At 39.1% G+C, this 14,460-nt stretch overlaps 1 protein-coding gene across 2 annotated transcripts in view; it reads right to left on the bottom strand.

Moving 5' to 3' along the window:
• The window catches only part of tnrc6c1 (trinucleotide repeat containing adaptor 6C1), a 90,378-nt gene extending 81,869 nt beyond the window's left edge, over positions 1–8,509 (bottom strand). The window contains exon 1 of one of the 2 annotated variants that reach the window (XM_017724992.2): positions 8,040–8,509. The gene's annotated coding sequence lies outside the window, so the exon portion shown is untranslated. The remainder of the gene's footprint in view (positions 1–8,039) is intronic. The other variant, XM_017724993.2, reaches the window with a different exon arrangement.
• Between the last annotated feature and the right edge of the window lie 5,951 nt (positions 8,510–14,460).

Raw genomic sequence — 14,460 nt, 5'->3', positions numbered from 1 at the left:
CCTCTATCTGTCAATCTTTGAACAGTAATAATAAGAGAATGCACTCTTACAAAGCCTGTCCTTCACAGCTGCAGTGTCTCTTTCTCTAAAATAAACATTCAGATGTTTTAAACTTGGTGCACATGGTCACAGCAGAGCTGGTGAGAGCAGTGAAAGAAAGTTATATGGTAATCTGAGTATTACGTGGCCTCTTTTTTGTTCAGCTCCCATGACAGCTTCTTTCACTCTCAGAGAATATGCAGCTTCTTTCACGAGCTCAGCCCTGACGGGGGCCCCTGTCCAGCACGGGGAGAAAAAACACCCTTCCAAACTACCAACCGCAACGCAAAACCCAACCATGGGGCCACAACGCTTCACAGTGGGGGGAAGGTAGAAACACACTGGGGTGGCAAAATAGGAGAACAGCAAAGCTAGAAATCCACCAATAGGAGAACAGCACAACTAAAAAAATCCACCAATAGGAGAACAGCACAACTAAAAAAATCCACCAATAGGAGAACAGCACAGCTAGAAATCCACCAATAGGAGAACAGCACAACTAAAAAATCCACCAATAGGAGAACAGCACAACTAAAAAAATCCACCAATAGGAGAACAGCACAGCTAGAAATCCACCAATAGGAGAACAGCACAACTAAAAAAATCCACCAATAGGAGAACAGCACAACTAAAAAACTCCACCAATAGGAGAACAGCACAGCTAGAGATCCACCAATAGGAGAACAGCACAACTAAATAAATCCACCAATAGGAGAACAGCACAGCTAGAAATCCACCAATAGGAGAACAGCACAACTAAAAAAATCCACCAATAGGAGAACAGCACAGCTAGAAATCCACCAATAGGAGAACAGCACAACTAAAAAAATCCACCAATAGGAGAACAGCACAACTAAAAAACTCCACCAATAGGAGAACAGCACAACTAAAAAACTCCACCAATAGGAGAACAGCACAACTAAAAAACTCCACCAATAGGAGAACAGCACAGCTAGAAATCCACCAATAGGAGAACAGCACAGCTAAAAAAATCCACCAATAGGAGAACAGCACAGCTAGAAATCCACCAATAGGAGAACAGCAGAGCTAAAAAATCCACCAATAGGAGAACAGCACAGCTAAAAATCAACCAGTAGGAGAACAGCAGAGCTAAAAATCAACCAATAGGAGAACAGCAGAGCTAAAAATCAACCAATAGGAGAAAAGCTGAGCTAAAAATCCACCAATAGGAGAAAAGCACAGCTAAAAATCCACGAATAGGAGAACAGCATAGCTAAAATCTAGCAATAGGAAATAAGTACAATTAAAAAACAACCAATAGGAGAACAGCACAGCTAAAAAAATCAACCAATAGGAGAACAGCAGAGCTAAAAATCAACCAATAGGAGAACAGCAGAGCTAAAAATCAACCAATAGGAGAACAGCAGAGCTAAAAATCAACCAATAGGAGAAAAGCTGAGCTAAAAATCCACCAATAGGAGAAAAGCACAGCTAAAAATCCACGAATAGGAGAACAGCATAGCTAAAATCTAGCAATAGGAAATAAGTACAATTAAAAAACAACCAATAGGAGAACAGCACACCTAAACATTCAACAAGTAACACAGTTTGGAAAAATTAACCAATAGGAGAAAGTCTACCAATAGGATAAGGACATGGCTAAAATACCACCAACAGCACCACCATGGGATGAAGCACAACTTACACCAGGTACAAGTGGCCAGAGCTGATGGATGACCAGACACGTATTCATTTATTACACATCTGATGTGGACAGTCAGCGAGGCTTCACCTGATAAAGTGGCATGTAGCATGTTTTACTATTACAAGCAGAAATAATCAGCCTCAGATTTGATCCAAATCCCATACCGTGCAGCAAACTGATAAAACTGCTGTTATCACACAGTTCACAGCAGGGCTTAAGTACAAGGCTTCTCGCCACATGTGTGAAGGTCAACAGGAGCGGGTAGATGATCACAGCCAGCGTTCAGGGTCCTGTACACAGACAACATTCATGGATAAAACAAATTCAGCATCTTTGCAATGAAAACAGATGTGACCTCTCTGCACTCTAAACACTGAACTGAGTAAAAGATACTCTGCACATGCACATCTGCATATCTGGCTCATGAATTAATACAATCCCTTGTTAGGCTCGGTGGTCCCGCCTGCTGAGCTGGTCCGCCTGGCATCAGAGATGCTGTTCCATCGGCTAAAGCCTGCCAATGTCACTTCATGAAATAAGGTCTTAAATAAAAGAAGGCCTCAAATAAGCTGCTCCACCTCTCCCGTCACCACGGTGGCAATGATCTTCCTAATGTGAAGGTTTTAAATGATTTCCAAAAGCTGTTGGTACTGGACTTTGCCTTTTAACTGTAAATACAATGTATATACCATAAACATGTTTCACTGTTAGCCACAAGAATCACTGGCTTAGTGGGTCTGAGTGACCAGCACAAATTTGAATTAATTTTCTTGTCTTTTTTTTTTTCATTCATTCGTTAGCGATATGGATTGTGGGCTCATGCTGATGTCTATTTTTTCATGTACATATCTGAAAATGTCGATACATGAAGTCACGCGTGTGAGTTTGAGCCCCCACAGTCAGATTTGATGTCAGATATTTCCCCAAATAAATCTGCATTATATAATGAAACATGGTTTTCAAGCTTGTGAGATGTTTCAGACTGACATCTGACTGGTTCCCTGACTGAGCAGAACGTTTAGGTGACGCTCGGTTACTGCGCTGAAACGTCCACATTTCATTCATCTTACTGCATTTGTAACCATTTACAAATAAACATTATATTTGCAACGCTGATCCGGGTAGATTTTAACCCGATTTCTTTGCTTTATAAGTATTTAAATTTGTGTGAAAAGGTTTGGGCGCCCCTGGCCAAATGGCATGTTTTACTGATTTTCTAAGTGTAAATAAGTGAATGTCCTCACGTTTAACTAGGACTTTTTTTTTGCAGATCATCTATAAATTTATATTTATATTTAAATATCTAGATTAACACAAAGTGAGAAAAAACAAAACATAAAAATGTGCCATTGCTTTTGCACAAGACACATTTTTTTGTTTTATTTTTTCCCCCCAATGTTAAATTCAGCAAATTAACAGCAAATGTTTATCAGAATGTACAGAAGTGTATTCTCTGTAAAGAATATGTAAACAAAAGTGATTTCAGAGCCACTCGGTTCTCCCTGATGGAACCTGTTTACCTTCAGTGTTTTGTGCTTCTGATCATTTTAATAGACGTCAGCGTCACTAATTAATGACGTTCTATTAAAAGACTGGTTTACCAAGAGAGACGCTGGAGGACTTTCACCTGAAATGAGTTCATGAAGCCAGTCTGGTTATAAAAATGATAACAGGACCAGATCAGAGCCAGAATTACTCTTTTAGTACTTTTACTTTTGATACTTAAGTACATTTGAAGGTAAATACTTCAGTACTTTTATTACTTAAGTGGAGGTAATATTTTACCTTGGGTGTCTCTACTTTACCTCAAGTACATGACTTGGGTACTTCGTCCATCACTGCTCATATTCGATATACATATATGCCGATACATTAACGTTTATAAAATGTATCGGCTGGGATTAGATCCACCTGGATTAGCATTACAGAAACAGGAGGTGGGCAACAGAGGTGTGTAAACATAAATAACTGTAATAGTTTTTGACAGCTCTTTATAAACGTGGCACTACCAGCACATTTATCCTGTGTGTCAGATTATCATGATACACGTCATGTTTCGTGAAAACATCTTGAAGCACTGCGATATGATATTTTGGCCATATCGCCCAGCCCTACAGAGAAATATAACATTTATTTGTGGGGGGGTTGCAAATGCAGTGAAATCAAATGGGACTACATCTATAAAGGGTTTATGAATAGTTTAAAGCTAGTTTATTAACGGCTATTTATTCGGTCATAAACACGGGACCTGTTGCTTGCCAAATAGTGCGCACACATTCAGCTACACTTAAAACTCCGACCTCACTGGTCACTTATCTTACTGCGTCTTCTGTATCAGTCGCCATTAAACCCGTCAGCTTCATCAGACAGCAAATCTGTTACCCTCTTTATTTGTGTTATAACTGGTTAATAACAGCGTTTATGACCTAATAAATAAACTACACGTTTCAAACCATTCATAAACCTTCACTTTACGTACAATAAATCCTGGAGCTGAACAATTTATTGTTTTCATATCAAAATCCCAAAATAAGAGCTGCAACTTTAAATTTCGTCTTTTATTCTCTAAATTTCATATAATAATGCTGAGCTTGTGAACTGGCAGTCTGGCCACTACGTTCAGCTTTCAAGCCTCATTGTTGTGATGGACATCTCTGGGGGAAAAAGGCAATGAACTTAATTTATGGAAAATATCACATTTAAATCATAATTGCAATAATGGAAAAATCATAATTACATATTTTCCTCAAATCATTCATAAATACATCGTCAAATATCAGTCTGAAATAGTCAAATATAAACATCTGTCCAACATCAAATTTTTAGGCAAAAATCTGTCGATACAGCTTTGACTGCAATATCATCGCTGGGGCTGAACGATTTGAGGAAAATATCTGATTGTGATTTTTTTAAACTTTTAAACTGTAATTATTACTTTAAATAAGGCTTGTGTTTTTTTGTTTTTTTGCCAAGAACACCTGAATGTCCAATTTTTTCTAGCTTGAGGCTTGAACCCTGAAAGGGCACTTTGTTATTCTGATTTCTTTTTTTTTCATTTATTTTAATCAGTCTTCTCTTTTAAAATCTGTTGTTTTAAGTACACTTTCATCACGCTACTAATTTCTATTCTATTAGTTTACTAACTTAATTTAAATAATTTAAATAATTGTAATTGCTCTATACCTGATGTTTCATATTACTATCAAAATCACCGCCACCTTACTATTTTCTTGAGTACTTAAATCTGGTGTACATACTGTAAATTCTCTATATTGTCTTAAATTATTAGTAAAGTGTTTATTTTTACATAAATGGCTGCAACTGTAACAACTGCAATTTCCCCCTGGGATCAATAAAGGAATCTGAATCTGAATTTTAATTTGCTTTTTAAAATTATTATTATTATTATTATTATTATTATTATTATTATTATAATTTGAACTATCTTTGCATTTCATCATTTGCAAAGCACTTTTAGTTATTTGTGGTTGTGATGTCACAACACAAAGAAGTCTGGTTGCCTCTGATTGGTCCAGGCAGTTCACAGGCTCTGTGTTATAACGTTAAATGACCTCACTTAAAACTTAAGATAGTGTTTTTGACAATTTAGGCTACGATTAAAAAAAACTGCAGCTCTTGCGATTTAAAAATTGCACTCACTTAAATTGCGTTTTCGATATAAAAGCGATTAATCTTTCAGCCCTAATCAGCTCCATACAGACCCCTCTGCTCCCCCAGCTAAAACAAATAACAAATTAATCAATACCATAAAAACTCTCTAAACACTTTAGAGTCCTGAAGCGTCTCCTTTTGAAAGGAACGCGCAGCGGGTTTGATGGAATCAGCTGCGGCGAAGCTCAGCAGCAGCAGCGCCTTCAGCGCGTGGAGCCCGCAGTTCTGAGGCTGTAATGCAGCAGCAGCTCCAGCCACAGTCAGCCAAGAACAAACACGCAAGAAATGATGAAGTGTCTGAGGCCAGCGGGGGAATCGTCCACCAGCACAGACCGCACGTCCACCAGCACCACTTCTCCAACCCGCAACCCTTTAGCAATAACCAGGGATGCGCCGATTACGGATTTTTATGGCCGATTCCGATTTCTTTACGGTCAAATTGGCCGATGTCTTGTTTTTAGAGACTGTATTTTTTCTGTTGTGGGCTAAATGAACATATGAGACACATCGCATCTGCAGGACATTCAGTCCAATGTTTAAAAGCATTTTAAATAAATAAATAAATAAATAAATAAATAAATAAAGGATATTTTATTTGAAAGGGAGGAAACATTATCACCTCATGCGCAATTATGCCATGACAATTTGACAAATAAATCCCGTCAATCTTGGCTGATTCCAATCATGCATCCCCAATTATTATTATTATTATTTAAATTATTATTATTATTACTATTGACAATTATGTTTTTGCATTTTCACCGATGTTTAAATTTGATATTTCTAAGTAAAATTTAATGCTGTATTTATTATTATTTACTCCGGAGGAGCAGAAGCTAATGTGTTCGATTTTACTGCATTTGTAACCTGAGAGAAATAAACATATAATTCTCTGTAGCGTGAATACAAGCGCATGTATTAACATTTCCTAAATGTTTATGTATCGGCATCAGCATTAAAAATATCAGATACCGACATCAGCCTAGATTCCCCATATCAATGCACCGCATGTAATCTTAATAACAACAACAACAACAGTAATAATATTAATAACACCACCATCCTATGTGACTGGACATTGACACTGGACTAGCTATTAGATTTGATCAATCATTCAATAAATATTTTGACTGTACCCCAGAAAGTTTAAGTGGGGCTGAGTTACTAAAATTACTAGAGATTTCACTGCATTTCTAACTTTTTGCAAACAAATGTCACATTTTTTTTGTAAGGCTAACTCATGCACATTTTATAAATGTCTATCCATCTGAATCAGCATTAGAATGACAGAAACAGACATCAAAAAACTGGATATCGATGCAGAATTCCCATATCGGTGTATCCCTCGTATATAACAACAACAACAACAACAACAACAATGTCCTATGCGATTGGACATCAGTGATAAACAGATCAATAGACAGATCTTTACTGATCTCAAACAGCAGTGTTTCAGTAACAATACACATAACGACACAAACAGTACAAGAGAACTAAAATTTTACTAGTTATATAGCACTATTAGACTTTTCATTATTTTACTGCTTACTTTACTGCATTTGTAACCCTCTACAATTAAACACGACGTTTTCTAATAATGCTAACGCGTGCAGATTTTATGCATATTTCATAAATGTTTATTTGTCCTTATCAGCAGCAGAATCAACAGAAATGTACATTAAAATACTGGACACCAATCCAGAATTCTCAGATCAGCGCATCCCTTGTATACAATAATAACAATAACCACAACATTAATAATAATAATAATAATAATGATAATACTGTCCTATCATCAGCACCGGATTAGTTATTAGACTCAATCAATCAATCATTCAAGCTGATATCTGACTGTACTCCAGAATGTTTAAGCAGTGGTAAATTACTGGGGTGTTTTTTTTTTTGCAATGATAACCTGCGCACGCTGTGCATCGGCAGCGGAACCGACTGACATGTACCTAAAAATATCGCATATCGACCCAGGATTCTCATATCGGTGCACCTCTATGCCGCAGTGCATGAAACTCCCAGCCACGTTCAACATCAACACCATCAACACAAACAAACTATCGGCTGCTCAACACTAACAAACGTATAAAAACTGCCAAATGCAGCAAGTAAACAAATCCAAATGTCTACAACAAACCGCAGGTGCATTTACACTTCAACAGGGCTTCAGACCGCGTCTGAATTACGCCTGAAAGACAGAAATAAACTTAAACGATAACGTTAGCCAGCCGTCGACGGAGCTGAAGTTTTCCGTTCCACCTTAAATGCTGTGCAGCTCACTAAATGGTGCAGCGCTTACGTTCCACTTAAGGTGGAACGGAATATTCGAATAAGAAAACAACTTCGGCCCGACTAGAAAAGACCCACGAGGTAAACAGACTAACATTCGTATGTCACATACGGGTTCACTGAGTAACGCGAGGCCACGTTTTAAATAAATAAACAAACAAAACAAACGTTAGCTGGCTGAGCCGAGCTGATGCGCCAGAACGTAACCGCTGCCCCGTTTAAGGTGGAACGGGATAATTCGAATAAGAAGCTGGCGAATAAGCTGCAGAGAGACATTCCAGCTGGTTGGCTTTCTCCAGTTAAAGCGCTCGCTAGTCTTTAAAAAACAACATTTCCACAAATTTTTATTTTCCACACGTCTTACCTTGATAGCTCCCGCGGGCAGAGCGCAGTCCAGCAGCAGCAGGGCTTCGGAAACCTCCCACAACAGCTAAACACGACCCGAGGAGCAAAAGAAAAAAACAGAAAACAAACAAAAAGCCCCAAACAGCAGAGCAACGGAGGAGCCGGGCTGGGCGGGCTGGGCGGGCTGGGCGTCCTGGCCGAGCTGAAGCGCTTCGCTCTCCGCCTGTGCAGCTTTTCTTTTCTCTGCGTCTTTCCTCTCAGTGACGTGTTCGAGTCTCTGGTGTAAAGTGCAGGAATAAAACCGAAAAGCAGGGAAACCGCGTCTCAGACGCGCGCGCAGCCCGATGCCGACGCTCCGGGTGGACAGGGCGCCCGTCTGATTCAGTTTAATGTACTTCGCCGTAATTTCGTGTAATCCGACTCCAGCGCTCCGCTCGGCTCAGCGCGCCGCTCCAGCAGCCATTTTGTTGCAACTGACAACAAGCGGCTGCAGCGCTCGAGCCTCGGCGGCAAAACAGGAAGTGGCGCGCGAGCGCCGCTACACTGAACCCCCCCCCCCCCACGCCCCCAAGCCCCCGCCCCCTTCCCCACCCCGCCCCCTCCGCTCAGCGGTGAGCCACGTGACCTCCACTCACAAACAACCCGAGCCAAACGACTCACCCCGCCCCCCATCGCCGTTACCATGGAAACGACCCCCCTCCTCCCAGCAAAGGCTGCTTCGCCTTAGCTCCTGTACCTTTCTCTCTCTCTCTCTCTCTCTCTCTCTCTCTCTCTCCCCAGTACTTCTCTCTCTCCCTCTTTCCCCACTGCTTCTCTCTCACACTCTCTCACTCTCTCTCTTTCTCCAGTGCTTCTCTCTTTCTCTCTCCCTCTTTCCCCACTGCTTCTCTCTCACACTCTCTCACTCTCTCTCTTTCTCCAGTGCTTCTCTCTTTCTCTCTCCCTCTCTTTCCCCACTGCTTCTCTCTCTCTCTCTCTATCTCTCTCTCTCCCCAGTGTTTCTCTCTCTCTCCCTCTCTCCAGTGATTTTAACTCTCGTTCTGCTACTTTTTCCATATCTATCTATCTACTTGTCTCTTTCCTTCCTTTTCTTTCCTCTCTCTTCCCTTTTCTCTTTTTCACTCTATGCACTCTTTCTTAATTCTCTCATTCATTCTCTTTTTTCCCCTCTATCGTCTCCTTTGTCTCTTTCATTCCATCTCTTCTTTTTTCAGTCTCATTCTCTCCCTCTTTTCTTTACATTCCACACATTCTTCTTCACTGTATCCTTCTCTTTCTCTCCTCCAGTCTCATTCACTCTATCTATCTATCTATCTATCTATCTATCTATCTATCTATCTATCTATCTATCTATCTATCATTTTCTCTTTCATTCTCTTTCTTCTTTTTATTTCTCTGATACACACCTTTTTCTCTGCATTCTCTCTCTTCTCTCGTTAATTCTCGCTGTCTCCTGTTTGTCTCTTTCATTCTCTCTCCCTCTTATCTTCATGCATTCACTCTGATGTCTGTATCCTTCTTTCTCCTTCCTCTCTTTTATTATATCTCTACCATTCTGTCTCCTTTTTCTCTCTCTCTCTCTCTCTCTCTCTCTCTCTCTCTCTCTCTCTCTCTCTCTCTCTCTCTCTCTCTCTCTCTCTCTCTCTCTCTCTCTCTCTCTCTCTCTCTCTCTCTCATACATGTGCCTCAGCCGTGGCTTCTGCTGTATATACAGCTAGTTTCTATTATATGCGTCCATATTTTTATTCTCCAACAGGGGGCACAATTTAGACAAATGAAAGGCTCAATGCTCAATTTACAGATTAAAACTCTACAAACTCTGCTAAGGAAATCCAGTTAAAGGAGAATTCAATAGAATTTTCTAAAGAGTTTTCACAATTATATGGTTAAGATGTATATAAAGATGTAGCTCACTCTCCCAGTCAGAACTGGTCACAGTGGTGGTGGTAGGAGCCAGACACTTCTGACATGGGATGGTCATGATTACACTGCCTGTTGTTTTATGATTAATGAGCCCCAATCCACTCCAAGTTTTGTTTACATAACCACTGAATTATGCAGACATTTAGAAAAATTGTTGGAATTTTCCACATGCTCTAGTTTTATAGACCCACTTCTGTTATTGTTCAGTATAATATATATTTATAATAGTATAAATATATTTTCAATAATATTTAAATAAATTGAAATAAAATTTCGTCACTGTCCAATGAAAACCATGTATCTCCATTTTTGTTGATTTTTATTTTTCTACACCATTTCAACACACCAGCTGGCTTTTACACTGTGTCAACATTTCATGATGAATGGACCAATAGAAACGCTCTAAAATCACTTGAAACAAAATCTCTTCCCATTGACTTACATTGAAAGGGAAGAGTGTTTTTGCGTTCTCCTGTAAAGTTAATATTTTGGAGATACTTGTTTTTCATTGGACGGCGACGATTTCCTTACCACCTAAATCTCATTACCTCATCTTGCAAAACAAAATAAAAGATTTGTACTTGGCATCCTCGACATAAACGACGTCTACGCATAATCTTTTCATTTTGTACATGAAGAAGAGTAAAACGTCCTGCAGCACATTCTCACAGCTTGGGCCAAATATTTAAATGAGCACTGACCCAAAGCCTGACGTCACTGAAGACTTATCGCTTTTTCTCATTAGCTCTCATCTCGGCCTGACAGCCGGCTGAGAGGAATGAGAGGGGACGCCGCGCCGTTTCAGGCGCAGTCAAAGAACACGGCCTGGCGGATAAAGACCTGCTGACAGACCTTCAAGAGGCCAATTAAGTAACAATCTGCCCTTATGTCACCCGCATATGGATTACGACTGAGATATGCTTTACGACGTCAGCGGCAAAACACAATTACTCAGCCTCTCAGCGCACATATAGAGGCCTGAAGGAGGAGGACTAATCACAGCTTATAGTAATTAATCTCACTCGTCCTAGTGATTCAAGCCCATAATTCACTGCGGTCGCCTTTGCAGCTCTGAAGCAGCAGCCGTTGGCACGGCTACACACATACATGTAAACAAACCCGGCCGATATGACGACGTGTTGTTGTTATTGTGAAACTCTGTCACGATACCCTTTTCTCAATGTATCATGATTACTTCAAGATCACTGTGCAACTGCGTGGATCAAGAAGTCAAATTTACAAAGAACCTCTTAACAAGCTAACTCAGTGACATATAATATCCAGAGATGGTTCTATATAGCACCAAAAAGGGTTCCACTGTTGTAACATTAGCAATTGAACAACAGAACAACCCTTTTCGGTTCTATATAGAACCAGAGACTTTTATCCATACAGTCCTTCAAGGGTTCTTCAGTGAGGGGAATGGTTCTAACTAGAACCTCGAGTTCCATACAAAACCATCATATGTTTAAATTGTGAAGTCGTTTTTCAGATTGCAAAATGCATTGTGTATGGTTCTACATAGAACCTTTTTTGAAAATGGGACTATATAGCAGCAAAACTCATTCTGCTATTGCTACAATGTCAAGCTTGTAACAATAGAAGAGCCCTTTTTAGAACCATTTCACCATTCAAAGAACTATTTAAGCATGAAATGCTTCTATGTGGAACTCATGGTTCTAAATAGAAGCAATGCCTTTACTAAAGAACCCCTGAAAAAGAATGAAGAATGAATGAATGTACAAGATTCTGTAATAAAGAGCAATACAATGTCAAAAATAAAGTTCTAATAAAATGAATGTCCAGAATTCATCATATCTCAAGGCAGATAACTTGACAAAATGTAATGTAGATAGATTATGATAGTACATGTCAAGTAATTTCAAACATTTGAATGTTAGCATGTGTATATATTCACACATATATATGTGTGTGTGTGTGTGTGTGTGTGTGTGTGTGTGTGTGTGTAATTTGTCCTGTTATAAGCATTATTTCTCGAAACAATCAAAGTTATCGGCTAATGGTAACAGTTTTACTAGATAAAACTACTTAAAACAAGTAATAATGTCTAAAAATACTTGATATATAATATTATAAGATTATATATATTAATATTATAATATTTTTATGATAATCTCCTGCTGAGATAATTATATAAATGGACTAGAATTGAGATTATTTTACTTGCTAAGACAACATTTCCAGCAGCGCACTATTCAAATCACAGCTCCGCCTGAATGGTGGCTGAACGATGTGATGGGAGTAGAAACACAGCTGAAAAGCTTGACCCCTCCTCATGCTGAGTGGAGTGGGAATCCCTCTATTGACCAGGGTCAGCTGGAGTCAGAGTGAAGACACTACGAGACCGTTCAACGGTCAGTCAGGACTGAAGACTTGATGCATAACGTCTGGCGTGGAGGCCTGAGGTCAAGACATAATAAATTCACAGCAATGTAGACGCACGCTCAATTTCCCTCTGGGAGCTAAAAGCTTCTGGATCATTAATTAAAGCAATAGTTTGATGAAAAATCAAACGCACATATGCTCCATTCTTACACAAACGTAAGCGTAATGTAACATAAATGCTACAAAAACAGGCAAGTTTAGTGTCTGAAATTTGCTTTTACAGTGTAAGCTCCCTGCTAGAAAAACCAGCACTAGCAATGCCAGTATATGGTTGCTGTCTGACCAGCATGTCATTGCTGCAAAATAGTACATTTACAGGAGAAGCAAAAACATTCTTAACCTCTTTTTGACCAGGGTATATTTTGGTTTGTCTATCTGAATTTACATGACCAAATCATAAGTGATTAAGTGATACTTTTTTGATCCCACAAACAGGGAAATTCCACCTCCGCATTTAACCCATCCGTGAAGTGAAACACCACATACACACTAGTGAACACACACACTTACCCAGAGCTTTGGGCAGCCCTATCCACAGCGCCTGGGGAGCAAATGGGGGTTAGGTGTCTTGCTCAAGGACACCTCAGTCATGGACTGTCGGCACTGGGGATCGAACCGGCAACCTTCCGGTCACAGGGCCAGATCCCTAACCGCCAGTCCACGACTGCCCAAGGATAAATATAAGGATAGCTATTCAGTAACTGCATGAAATAAACATCATTTTTTATTTGACTTTATTTATTTTTTGTAAAAGCTCCCCTCAAAATTACCAGAACACGTGTTTTATGATCTACACATATTACTATACGCTTACAATTTACTGCTGGAAGCCAAAAATCTCAGACGCTCTTTGTGTTATTTTATAAAAATCATTTTTACAGAGCAGATCACTGAAGAGACGCTGTCTGTTTATAGTTTATAGCCCAGATTTGTGGAAAAATGGGTCGACTTTCAGCTGTTTTTATTATAAGGGTTTAAAATGACATCACCATCTATTTGACTGGAAAGAAGAGTTACAGCCTCATACGACGCCCAGCTTCTGAATGTAGCTTATGAAAGTTATGAAGAATATGACGAAGTGCGTTTTGGAGCCGATGGTCTCAATGAGGTGAAGAGGTTAATTTTCAATGACAATGTGTAAATGGCAATTCATACCTTCAAATTATGTAGATAAATAAATAAATAAATAAATAAATAGATATGAACAGCAAAAATGCAGATACATGATCGTGTCCCAAATAGTGACAGTATTAACAGGGTTAGCAGTAATGGAAGCTGTAATGATAATCACCTTCTAAATCAGCATAACTATGACATTTTATTTGAAAATACCAGCTGCCGTTTATGCTGCTGTGTCCAATGTCATGACAGACAGACCAATAGAAATGGTCCAAAATGACTTCGAGTGAAATGTTTTTCACTATCTCATATCAAAACAATTTCTCCTTTCTCCTGCAAGGTCACTTTTTTGTTGTTTTCCGACAATGATAATATGCTGTGTTTTGGGTCATTTTTCTGTTTTTGACATAATTCGAAAATGCCTGTTGCCCTTTACATCATTTATAAATTTCATGATGAATGGACCAGAAGAAACGGCCCAAAATAAATTGTAAAAATTTCTGGTTCCATTGACTTACATTAAAAGTAAAGCAGGTTTGTTCCTTCTCCTGTAAAGTTATCATTTTGGAGATACGAGGTTTTCTTCCGACTACCACATTATGGTCAATGAGTATGACTATGCTGGGTGCCATGACAGCAAGAGGATAGTCGACCACCGTCGGCCCGCTGATGGAAAAGCTGGTCGTCCACTGGCACTTTGCTCAGCGTTCTCTGGGCGGCCCACGTGTGTTTAAGCAGAGAATCAGACAAAATTCCACTTATCGTCGCTCATTTTCCACTCACAATCCAACTGATTGATTTTTCCTTCCTTCATTTCTTTAGTTATACAGTACTTTGTAAATGAGTTTAGTTAAAAATTTTAATCTAGCACAATGTCAGCAACAATATTTTCTAGAAAATAATTTAATATTAGACCTAGTCATATTTGTCTTAGTTTATTTTACAAAATAAAAGTCTCTGTACATTTAAAATCAAAGATTAAAAACTAGTTA

Source organism: Pygocentrus nattereri, chromosome 14 (genome assembly GCF_015220715.1).
Source record: "Pygocentrus nattereri isolate fPygNat1 chromosome 14, fPygNat1.pri, whole genome shotgun sequence".
Taxonomy (NCBI): domain Eukaryota; kingdom Metazoa; phylum Chordata; class Actinopteri; order Characiformes; family Serrasalmidae; genus Pygocentrus; species Pygocentrus nattereri.
This window is presented reverse-complemented; position numbering and strand designations above follow the sequence as displayed.